The following is a 10000-nucleotide window of genomic DNA, read 5'->3' on the forward strand; positions in this document are numbered from 1 at the left end:
GGAACCATTCCAAAGATCTCTCTCTCTCTCTCTCTCTCTCTCTCTCTCTCTCTCTCAGTAAAAGTTGCAGTACGTAGAGCAAGTGAGAAAATGTCACGCATGATGACAGGGAGAACGTGTACGTGAGGTATGTCTAAGGGAGGGGGGGGGGGAGGGGGGAGGGGTCCTTTTCGGAGGGCCGCCAAGTGTGATGTCATCAATGACGTGGAGTGAAAGTCCACCCCCCCCCCCCCCTCCCCCCCCCCCCCCGCTCTCCTCCGTAGACTCGTCCCGAAGTGGAATATGCCGAAGATCCCGAAAACAGGAAAGACGATTTCTTCACTTTGTGAGTTGAAGGAGACGACTGGACTTTTGGTTCTGGGGGTGGGGGGGGGTGGGGGGGGGAGGAGTTGGGGGGGGGTGGGGGGGGGGGGAGATGGGGTAATTGATTGGCGGAGTTGGAGTGTCCAGTTTCTGGTGAATGTTGTAAAGGAGTGAAATTTGGTGTTGGTGTCATTATTTATTTATTTTTTTATTGAGTGGTTTCATCAGTCTGTAACGTATACGATGTGCGCTACCCTAGTTTTCCAGTACATGGAACTAGTGCATTTAATCCGTAGTTTATCTATCTGTCTATACACACACATACATACATACATACATAAGCCACGCCCCCTTTTTAGAAGGGTTGGCACTAGATGGATACACCTTTTTTGTCACAAACTCTTAAACACATACTAAAATTCCTGTAATGCTTTCATCAGTAATGATCAAAATATAATATTCTTTCCTACCTAACAACTTAACGTATATTTGAAGGAAATATGAAGATGGTGTAACTATAATAATAACTAATGAGGAACAAATGACAGAGCAAAACCGAACTAGATCAGACAGTTCGTCGAAGGAAAATATTTTTTCAGTCTTTTCTGTGGAAAATGTAATATAATATATGGCCAAACAATTGCCGTAAGACTTGAATTAAAAAGAATGACGGTGAGAGAGAGAGAGAGAGAGAGAGAGAGAGAGAGAGAGGAGAGAGAGAGAGAGAGAGAGAGAGAAAGGTTGGTCAGGCGGAATGTATTTCTGATATATCAGCTTTCACGTTATTGAACATTATATATATATATATATATATATATATATATATATATACTATATATATATATATATTTGATTTATATATATATATATATATATATATATATATATATATGTATATATGTTATATATATATAATATATTATATATATATATATAACATATAGTATATATATATATACGTACATATATATATACATATACATATTTATATGTATGTGTATATATACATATCATATATATTTTATGTATGTATAACTGAATCACGAAAATATGGAACGTGATGAATATATAAATAAAGACAAATGCCACGAAGGAAAGAGAAACAATGGAGTGGTGCCAGGCCTTTCGATTTACTGTCCTTTACTTAGCAGGACTGAGTAAGGACGGTAGTCGAAAGGCCTGGCGCCATATCACTGTTTCTCGTTCCTTCGTGGCATTAGTGTATATATATATATATATATATATATATATATATATATATATGTGTGTGTGTGTGTGTGTGTGTGGTGTGTGTGTTTATGTATGTATGTATAACCGAATCACGAAAATTTGGAAAATCCGCAAAAGAGAGTGAAAAATGAAGTAACTGCTGCGATAGGCCTTTCGACTTCTCGTCCTTTACTAAGCAGACTGATATAAATATGAAAGTAAGTTTACATAGAAAGCTCGTATCAATGACAGATAGGGAGATAAATATATATATATTTGTGTCGGCTTATGTGTGAGTGTGTGGAATACATATGCATCAGGAGATGGTACGTGGATGGTTTTATCCCAATACTTCTTAATTAAGGATATTATTTTTATGCGGAACTCGTTTTATGTTTACAGACCTGTAATTTGACCTAAAGATACCTATTTAATTCTCTGAAACAGATTTATAATTAACTATTGAGGGACAAGTTGAATTGGTTAGTTAAGAAGATATGATTAAAAGAATGCGTTGGAATATAAATTGCTGGAAAAAATATAGAATTACTTATATACTACTACTACTACTACTACTACTACTACTACTACTACTACTATTATTATTATTATTATTATTATTATTATTATTATTATTATTTCTTTTTTGTCTTCGTCAGGACCAGAGATGGTCAAGTCTGGATGGGATTTGTGAAGAAAAAAAATAAAATCTAATATTTAATAATGGATATTCCCAAGAGACAGATGGCGCAAGAAACCTGAAAAAAAATACTGGAATCCAGGAATGCCGGGAATGGCAGACTCCCGCTTTCTTCATCTCCATTTTTAGTATGCGCTTTGCAACACAGTCTTTGCATACTTTTTCAACTGGTCGGAGATGAGATGCCAACATTGATTCACATTCTCTTTAAGAGCAACATAGAATGCTCTACCTGTTGGAAGGCAGAGAGAGAGAGAGAGAGAGAGAGAGAGAGAGAGAGAGAGAGAGAGAGAGAATTTAAATATCACAACATATATGACCATAAACATGAAATGAAAAACCAAAAGTTGATGACGAAGAGTTATACAATGAGAGAGAGAGAGAGAGAGAGAGAGAGAGAGAGAGAGAGAGAGAGAGAGAGAGAGAGAGAGAGAGAGGCATATCAAAAACTATATTTATGAACTTTATAAAAATTTCCATTTCGTGCATTCAGCTACAAACTGAGAGAGAGAGAGAGAGAGAGAGAGAGAGAGAGAGAGAGAGAGAGAGAGAGAGCACTAAACTGCCCTTGAAGTAGAAAGCTTTGTGCTAAGCGTATTCAAAAGCTGTAAGGATTTCAGAGTGTATATATGCAATTTCTGCAAACACTTTTGGCAGGAATTTACTTACCCAAAGGAAGTGCGTTATTATAATAGATTTACATAGGATATACTTTTTGCGTTAATGAATATGATTGTGATAGCGGCATTTCTCATTCATTTTCTCGTAGTCTGCGCCCAAAAATTCGGAGATTCCAGATCGACGGACCCTTCAACAGGTGTTCCACTGTTGATTTCCTTCGTACTCCATCACCCGTCGAGCCGAAACGAAGCTACTGTCGTGAGTGATTTTCTCCAACAGCTGGATTTCAGAGAGCGGCTACCCGAACATGGCTGCTTTATAGAGCGTCTACTTGTCTACTTGCTTATCAATCTGGCAGTCCGAGTTCGCTCGCCGCGGCCGCCAGTGCGGAATCAGAGGAATGTATTTCTAGCGATTAGAAGTCCATTCCTCAATATAATGTTGGTCGGGTCCCACTATAAGCTAGTTGGTCCCGTTGCTAGGTAACCAACTGGTTCCTAGCCACGCAAAAAAAATATCTAATCCTTCGGGCCAGCCCTAGGAGAGCTGTTTATCAGCTCAGTGGTCTGGTAAAACTAAGATATACCCGTACTTACTTATATAGAGGCCGCGGATCGTTCAGGAGTGAATTATTATTCTTCGCGTAAATATTACAAAATGAGCTTTCAAGGGAAGTAGTTTCGAGCAATGTCAAATATTTAGTTCAAAATGTGACAATGTTATTATTATTATTATTATTATTATTGTTATTATTATTATTATTATTATTATTATTATTATTATTATTATTATTATTATTGGGAAAGTAAATCCACGGTTTTATTTTGTTATTTGAAATATATAAAGCTGAAAGCTTTCGATAACCTGCACACAGTCCTCCTTGTCATTCTGACTATAATTACAAAAATTGGCCAAATAACATTGTTTTTTAATCTTTTTTCAAACATGTTTGTTGTTTAAGACGGGTTGTTTGAGGAATTGGGTTATTATTATTATTATTATTATTATTATTATTATTATTATATTATTATTATTATTATTATTTTATTATTATATTAGAAAATACTCAAAGTAGCAAGATTTTCAATGGAAATGGAAAACAAAACCATGTTATGTATGGGTACCATACATAACTGTGGATTTTTCTCCATTATTATTATTGTTATTATTATTATTATTTTATTATTATTATTATTATTATTATTATTGTTATGAAGTAAACCCTCTTTTAAACATGTTTTATTAAAATAATTACTGCCTCAGCTGCATTAATTTTATGTAGGTTCTTTTCTATTTACCTAATTATGGCTTTCTCATTTTTGCTTAAACTGGTGAGCAACGCACCGAAGGCTGGCATGTCTCAAATAAGTAATTATCAAAGTCGATTTTATTATTATTATTATTATTATTATTATTATTATTATTATTATTATTATTATTATTATTATTATGGTGGTACTTGATCTTTGTGTACTTATTATTGACAAAACAACATCAGCAACGAACAACTTCCAAAGATTTTTTGAAGCAAAAATAACAAAAGCCACGTCAGCTTAAGATAAATAACAGCCATTTACTCTGACCAGCATCGCATCAACCTTGATTGTCGCGTGTAGTTCAGAAAGCCTTTTTTGATGTGCAGCCATTATCCAGATATCTGAAGGTGAACCGCAAAAAAAGCACGAAACGAAAAAAATTCCTAAGACAGTAACAAATCAGTTCGTTTATAAGCAAAGGACGCGAGAGGCGAAGTCTCCTTCATGTTTATTTTGCCAGGGGGCAAGAAGAAGTGGGCGGGTCCAGGCCCCAAATACCAATTATAGCCTGGGTATTAGGCTCGACTGTGTTATTGTAAGCGCGTTGGCGTAAAAGTCTCTCTCTCTCTCTCTCTCTCTCTCTCTCTCTCTCTCTCTCTCTGTAGTTGATCTTGACTAAATGGAGAAAATGGAATCAAATAAGGAAGGTTTGTAAAGTGGGAAGTCTCTCTCTCCTCTCTCTCTCTCGCAGATTCAAACTATAGGAGAAAATGGTAAAATAAGAGTTTGTAAATAGTTGATGCCTCTTCTCCTCTCTCTCTCTCCTCCTCACTCGCATCTCTCTCTCCTCGTCTCTTCTCTCTCTCTCTCTCGCTCTCAGAGAAGTTATAGCTTCATAAAAACAAAACTTTGAGAGCTAGTTTTTTTCCTCAAATGCCAAAGCTGGAATGAAGAAAATGTACCTATTTAGATTACTGTAGAACTGCCATCGGCAGAGGAGAGAGAGAGAGAGAGAGAGAGAGAGAGAGGTAGATTCTATAAATGCAACAATTGGATTTGCTTCCGTCGAAGAGAAGGAAAAAGGAGGGAAGAATGATAAACAGACGACGTGATGGAATGACCTACGAGTGGTATGACATGGTCAGTAGGGTCTTTCCGTTTGGATGACTTTTAGTTTAGTTGTTTTATATATATATATATATATATATATATATATATATAAGTACTTTAGTTTAAAGATGCCTTTATATAGTATTACCGTTATTATTGACAGTTAAAATCAAGACTGGTTTGCGGGAGACGCATTTTGGATGATGAAACAGCTTTCAATCGTTTATTTTTATATATAAATTCATTTTTCCTGTTTTGTAATTTTTGGTCATCGACATTAAATTTGTACAGATATGAGCCTTCATCTCACGACACACGTTTTCTTATGTTTATTTATGAGTTTCTTGTTTCTATTGAGAGTTCGTGCTTCTCTACCTAGAATATTTTTTTTATTCTTAGCCGCGCATATCCAATCTAGTTTGTAATGAAGTAACGGCTATCTGGAACCGTATTCTTTGAGAGAAATTGAAGACTGAAGAAAGTCCAACTATTTTAATTTTATGTTACACTCCCCAATCTTTTTCTGTTCTTTTTGTAACTATTTACGAACAACGGCGGAATTAGAGAATCATTTGTCCGAAAGCGGTGAGGTTTTGGCCGCTGAGTTGTTGTGCAACTTCATCATCAGTGAGAGAGAGAAGAGAGATGGGATGATGACCGAGGGGAGAGGAGGAGAGAGAGGAGAGAGACCTTCATTGCTGGTTGTACTGTAATCTTACTTGCAATTACTCAGTTTACCACTGCGGATTCACAATTTTTTTTTTTTTTTTTTTCGCGCCTGAAAACGATCGGACACAATCGTCGATAGTTTTTACGCTTATACTCCAATCGTGTGCCATTTACGAAGCTCTGCTGCGGCTGTTTTCCGTTACATTCCGAAGCAGCTGGACGCAACCCTCGGTGATTAGGTTTGCTGTGATGTTGCCTGTATCGAACGCGTATCGTATCGGAGTCATTATCTGGGCTGTTTTCTGCGCCTTGAACGCTGTTTCGGGTTGAGAGACTTCAGCCTACTTTCCAGAGAAAGGCTGCTTTCAGTAAAACATCTATGTATCCTTTCTATGAATTGATAATACATTATAGTAATATATAATATTTTTATGTATGATATATAATTATATATGTATACATACATACATACATATAATATACCATACATATATATATATTATAATATATATAATTTAATAATATATAGATTATATAACTATAGAATTTTGGTAAGTATAGATTGGCTTGCTTGCTACTTATTTTTTTTTTATACTCGGATGTTTAATTGTTTTTTTTATTTTTTTTTTATATACAAACAACATTGGAAATTAACCCGTTATTAATTCAGGTGAATTGTTGCGTCCTAAGAAGAAGAGGAGAGAGGGAGAAGGAGGAGATCAGAGAGGAGAGAGAGAGAGAGAGAGAGAGAGAGAGAGAGTTAGTACATAGGTCTCGGATCTACTATGCCTAAATATAAACACGACGGGCCGAAGACTTGATCTTCATAGTTTTTATTAAGTTAATGTTGTTTTTGTGTGTTTATAGGTTATATCATATGTTCCATAGTACCATTGATTATTCATCGCATACAAAACAAAGCAGCAACCTACGAACTCCATTGTACTGTACCCTGCCGATAGGCAATCGCTGTGAAAAAGAGATTAGAAGTTCCAACACGCGTAGCCGTTATAATTCCACATATCCTGATAAATAACAAGCCATTAGGCTGCGTATCTCCATAAACTGAATGACTCTGGCGTAAGTAGAGGATAATTGAGCCATTATTTTATAATTGCCCGTAATGATTGTTGGGTCATATTCGTTTCATTCGAATCTTTTTCTGTTCTGCATTGTCATTTTTTATCTCGCGTTCTCTTCCGTGGGCAACTTTGATGATTGTTTTACGTGTTTTATGCTTTAAATATAGATATATATATAATCTTATTATATTATATATATATATAATATAGTATATATACTATAGATAGAATGAGTCTGGTTAAATTGTTCTGTTACAACAGAATTCAACTCTAATAAAAGGAGCCCATAAAAAACGCCCAAAATATAGAGGGAAAATCGGAAATACTTATTTCAGGAGATTGCTGAAGCTAGAGAGGAACGTAGTCTCTGGAAATAAATTAGTATCTTCTTTTTTTCTATATTTTGGCGTTTTTATTGGCTCCCTTTTATTATAACGTATAATATTATATATATAATCTTATAGATTATATTATATATAGATATATATATATAGCATATGATATTATATATATTTATTTGTGTGTGTTGGTGTGTGTGTGTGTAGAGAGAGAGAGAGAGAGTGAGAGAGAGATATGTATCTTTGATTATGTGTGCGTGTGCGTGTGCGTGCGAATACACATTAGAGTCATACACACCAACACATGAGTCATACACATCGAAAGTTGTTTTTTAAGTCGATCTTGCAGTTCAAGTGGCATAATCGGAAGACTCAGTGCCAGCCCTTAATATCTCGGATACTGAACAGCCCATGTACCGAACTTGAAGAATGTATATTAGGTCTTTTGCCAGCGTTGTTTATTCTTTTAAAAGGGATTCGGGCCATGAAAATACAAGTTTACGACCGGCAATAAAAATTATCCTGGAATTTAAGTGAAGTTTTAATTTTTTTAATCACTTAATTTTCGTCGTGATTGTCATCCTGTACCAACAACAACAACAAGAACGTTAACAACAACTACTACTACTACCTACCTACTGACTAACTACTACTTACTACTACTACCTACGTGCCTTAATGAGTTAAGTTCTTTACTTCTTTTCCAAACCCATGGAGAATCTATCGTCGTCTATTGCAATTTAGTTTTTATTATTGGTGTCAATAATATCAGGATTTACATATCAGTGTATCTATAAATACCAGGGAATCTATGCAGTCGTCTATTGCAGCGTAGTTTTTAATAATGACGTCAGATGATTAATGAAGACTATAGAAATTAAATCAGCAAATGAAAGTAAAGCCAGTTTGATGGGAAATAGGTTTTTTAGCGTTTAAAAAAAATAAATATACATACACGGGAATAATTGTGTTTATGCAATGTGTATACGTAGTTAATGCGCATGTTTATATTCGTTTTCTATCGACTGAGTAATTCAGCCGCAATATTTCCTTTGGAAAAAAAAATGTAGAAGAATCAAAAGATCTGAAACTCCAAATTATCCACATCCGGCGTACCTAATACCTTTTCGAGGACGCCGATGTCTTCGGCAGTAATATATAACATTAAGTAACGGTAAACAAGTGGATCTGCTTCAGTTGAAGTCGACTGGTGATTCTTTGGAACGCGAAAAGCTCTCTCTCTCTCTCTCTCTCTCTCTCTCTCTCTCTCTCTCTCTCTCTGAGTCGTTGTGCGTGTGTGGGTTGGTCCATTTGCTGTGTGATGAAATATCAATCGGGAGATCTGTAATATTTCTATTATTACCGAACAATTGAAAATAAAATGAGCTAAAATTTTTATTTCGTTTGTATTGTGAATTTTCATTGTATCGAATGTATGAACATTATTAAATCAGTAATGTATTTCTGCGCTTCTTTTGTATTATTTACTGAATATTTTGTGAAACTTGCTATTAGTCGTTTATTTTGGTCGCTGGAATATTAAAAAATTAACTGAATGTGAAAGTCCATTTTAGCCTCAGTGTTTTTATGAATATCGAATATTTGATATTTAGGAATCTTTCATTCCATTCCCTCAGTACTTATGAAGGTATCGAAATTTTTAGACGAAACGGAAACTGAAATATTATAATTACTTTGGTGATTAATTTTTTTTTCAATTTTACGATGAAAATCAAAATGGAATATCGAAATGCTGTGACGGGCAATGACTGACTAAGTATATGTAATCTGGAAATAAGAAAAATAAAACCTGTTGGATTGCTAAAGAATATAAAAACAAAAAAAATTTCGTCTGAATTCGCGTAAGTAACCTTCGCCAACCACCTCCCCCCCCCCCCCCCCCCCACCCCCCACCACTACTACCGACCCGGTAAAACCAAATTGACTGTATTCAATGTAACAAAATGCGTACTTTAGTGGTGAACCACAACTGTAAATTTTATGAAAAAAAAAATAAAATGCAAAAGATCCGTAAAATAAATTCCGAAGACCAAAACGAAATGGGATCGCACAATAAGAGCAGAAATCCAAGACTCAAAAAATATGGTCGATTTTGGAAAAACAGAGAGAAATACGTTAAACAGTGAAAGAGCACACACAACTGTTGAATAAACAAAAATAAAAAATATAGTATAATAGCTAGCGAGACAGGTTTTCCAGCCTCAGATATGAAGTGAATTGCGTCGCCAAAAATAGTCATGAAGCGGGAAAAGACAAATAGTCACGAAGCGAAGTTTGTCAAAATCCATAACAGGAAAATATGGTAAGAGTCATATACGGGGCATATAAGCAAGATCTAAAGTCAGTTGTTTGCTTCTGATATTAAAAGCCGCCCGCTAAAGAACTGTTTTACATAATAACTATGTTACAGATGTGTGATGAAGTATGATTTATGCATAACATTCATCAGTAAAAGCACGCAAAGGTTATATATATATATATAATATATAATATATAATATATATTTATGTATGGTAATATATATATATATATATATATATATATATATATATTGTATATATATATATATATATATATATATATGTAATATTTAATATAATATAAATTATTATATATATATATATATGTATATATAGATATATATATGTATGATATATATATATATACATATATGTGTGTATATATATATAT

At 34.5% G+C, this 10000-nt stretch overlaps 1 protein-coding gene across 1 annotated transcript in view; it reads left to right on the top strand.

The window, feature by feature from the left end:
• LOC135223462 (uncharacterized) overlaps positions 1-10000 on the top strand; it is a 154338-nt gene that overhangs the window by 99163 nt on the left and 45175 nt on the right. The gene's annotated exons all lie outside the window — the stretch shown is intronic.

This window comes from Macrobrachium nipponense, chromosome 10 (assembly GCF_015104395.2).
Source record: "Macrobrachium nipponense isolate FS-2020 chromosome 10, ASM1510439v2, whole genome shotgun sequence".
In the NCBI taxonomy this organism is placed as follows: domain Eukaryota; kingdom Metazoa; phylum Arthropoda; class Malacostraca; order Decapoda; family Palaemonidae; genus Macrobrachium; species Macrobrachium nipponense.